This window comes from Capsicum annuum, chromosome 9 (assembly GCF_002878395.1).
Source record: "Capsicum annuum cultivar UCD-10X-F1 chromosome 9, UCD10Xv1.1, whole genome shotgun sequence".
In the NCBI taxonomy this organism is placed as follows: domain Eukaryota; kingdom Viridiplantae; phylum Streptophyta; class Magnoliopsida; order Solanales; family Solanaceae; genus Capsicum; species Capsicum annuum.
Genome location: NC_061119.1, coordinates 131509266 through 131512711, shown reverse-complemented (window position 1 = coordinate 131512711; position 3446 = coordinate 131509266).

Here is a 3446-nt window from a genome sequence, read left to right as displayed (position 1 = left end):
TTGTCTAATTTTGTTAAGGTGATATGTCCTTGTGTGCTAGTTTAGTAGAAGGTAGAGAAGGAGTTATTAGTTAAGAAAAATTGTGTTTGCTTGAAGTATGAAAGGAGTTATTAATGGTATTTATTATGATTGAAAAGTATAGGATATTAATAAAGTATTTGGTGATTGAGTACCGTTAATTTAGGTGTATAGAAGGGTAAATAGTAGTGATGTGTAGAAGTAGTATGTGCTAATGGATTATAATGAGATATGTCATATGATTTTGACCGATTACTATTATTATGAAGTTCTAGTGGACTAGTGTTTCTTGATGTTTTATTTTATAGCTTCCAATTGAGAATTTTATGTAAGATGGCTTATTAAATCATGTTTAGCTCTAGACATTAATTTTGAATAGTTGATGGTCATCAATGTAGATGTAATGATTTCTTGGTTAGTGATGCTAGTTATATGGAAGTGATCTAGTAGGATTGAAAAGTATGTGCAAGAGTTTGAGTCTATTTTAATTCGTAATTAAGTATGATGTTGTATGTATGATGAAGAAGTATGCCCAAGGTGATATGGGGTTGCATTATTTTCCAAGGTTATTACATGTTACATGTTGTTAGTAGTACCGTTGAGTTTCTAAGAGGAAGGAGACTAGTTATATAGTATATGATGGTCTTAATAGCTAAGTTAAGGAGTTGAGTTATGGATAGATGATGTTGAGATCTTTTGGTATGATCTTGATTCTCATGGTTTAGAAATATAAGTTTAAAGATCCGATATTAGTAGGCTATGACGAAAGCAGTAGGTTTATTAAAGGTTAAAGATATTCGTGTTATTTCAGTGACCTTTCCTTAGGTCAAGATAGAGATGATGAACAGTTGTGTAGATGGGATAGAGTAAATGTGTTATATTGGGAAAGATGGTTGTACGCTAGTTTTATGTAAGTCTATAAATGAAGAAATATTGAGGTAAATCTTTTTGTGTGTGACTTGGTTAGTTGAGAATATTTCAATACGTGTCTTCCTAGGATTAGTACATGAAAATTGTTATTGATAGAGGTATTAGAGAAGATTAGAAAGATGATCTTATGGGTATTTACTTAGAAGTGCATATGTGGTTATGAAGATAGGCTTGAACACCATGTTGGTGTATAAGAGGATAGGTGTGTGGTGCATTAATGAATTTCTAGTAAGAGGTTGAATTTTGTTATTAAAGTGATAAGAAGAATCATCATAGAGTAAGTAGTTATGATAATGCTTGGGGTATTGAATCCATGGTTCTGACTAGTATTATGGTGTTATGTGCAGTACCTTATGATTCCAAGTTAGGCTTGATCATGATGAGAGGATTTAGTTCAGTTTAGACTTTAGTAGATGGATTTATCAATATCTATATGAGAATTACAAGTTGAATCAAGTAAATATAGTATTTAAATGGGGATAGTATAGTTGAGGGAGTATTTCCAAGGTGTTGGTAAGCTTGAAAGTAAGAAGTTGCATTGCTTAAGGCCTAGTAATTCTAACCTAGTTTTTAATTTATAGGTCTATGTTCCATGCTGTAGAGTTGTAGCAGTGTTGTAATTTCTTGAATAGATGACTTGTTTAGATCATGCCCAAAGTTCTTTACTCCCTAATATCATTAAAATTTCTTAGAAGAGTGTTGGAGAAATACTCCATCTGGGTCTGAGCATTTAGTATGATTCAGTCCGTATAGCCAACAATCTAGTTTAACAGTTAGATGGACAAATTTTTATAGTTTTCCATCTTTTGATTTAGTCTAGTCTTACTACCTGAAATTTCATGAGTATGGCCATTTCAAGAGGTAGCTTGTTTGCATCCAGGTAAATTGCAAATTCAACTCAGTATATGCATCAGACATCGTTTTAGATTTAGATATCTAGTCATGATTCAGTTCATAAGTATTCAGTGAATGATCTTAGTTTTCCCAGCATCCCAACTCAGACAAAGTAATACCCATTGTATGTTCTTAGCCTTATTGTCTCATGATTCGTACCTGCATAATTTATCACTTCATAGTTCTACATAAATAATTGCATCATGAACACTTCAAGCAAATTCTAAACTCTCAGCATGAATCAGATCCTTATAATAAGTGAAGGCAAGTTAACTCAGAAATTAGTTTCATGATAGGGGTTTCTAATGTTCCAAACTTAGTCATGTTAGTATATTTCCAAATGCGAATATTCAATATGTAATCTCAGTTGCCTAAGTTCAAAGCTCTTATTCTAATTAGTCCGTTGAGGGTGCTACTTGGGAAACAGAAGTAGAGATGTATACCAAGTATCATCATCTCTTCTCCACGAACTCAGATACAACTGAAAGCGACAATCTTCCTTCATTCAGTTCTTTTCCAATCTCAGATTCAGCTATATAGGTATCTTCATATGAATTCATGCACTTGCAGATCAGTTCAGTAGCTTAGTATGTTTTCAATTCATACATGTAGTGTATTTTAGTTGTGCATGATAGCTTATAGCCTCAGATTCTTTAGTATTTTCAAATTAGCTAGCCACATTCGAGGATGAATGTTACCAAGGGGGAGATATTGTAATACCTCATATTTTTCGTAGCTTAATTTAGCTTCTAAAATGTCAAGGGTTAGCTTCAAAACTGAATAACTTGTTATATTTAGAATTTTCCAGATTTAGACCCCCCATTGTGTAGAAAATTGACTTAGCTTTCCATCGATACAAATTTTGCCTAAATCTGATACTCGATTGACAAGTTATGGCACTTTTAGTGTTGGCAGTGTCTCAAATTGATAGCCACTGCATCGCGGTGAAGGCCAAAATGGTAGTTCTCAATTTTTAGTTGATCTCCGCGATAAGTCTGCATCGTGGAGGAGTCCCATTTCCTAATTATTAAAATCCAGTAGCCCAAAACTATGGTACCGCATCGCGATGATGTCCAAAATGGCATTTCAGTAGCTTACCGTGATTACTCCGCATCACGATGATCTTTCAGTTTGCACTCATCCTTTTTCTAGTGAGCCACCGCGGTAGTGCCACATCGCGGTGGCATGTAAAATTGGGAAAATTTTATTATTTCCAGTTTCAATTTAAATTTTAAAAAGGTCACTTTGGTCAATTCCCTAGCCCTAGTTCGTGTCAAACAAAAGATTTAGCTCATCCTAAGAACTTTATACCTAATTTTCATCCATTCTCTCTCCAAGAAAAACCCTAGAACTCATAGCTTACTCTCTAAGAAATCAAAATTCTTCCACTGTTTCTCCAAGAAAACCCAAATTTGAGGATTCCCAAATCAAGATAACCAAGAGTTCATCTCCAAGAGCACAAATAGAGATTCAATTACAAGCTTTCTTAGAGATTTCATCAATTAAGGTATGTGGGGTTTATGAACAAGGATCCTTTTCGATCCTTGTGACCAAAACTAAGTTTTTATTTACAAATTCATATGATTTTGAATGATTATACATGA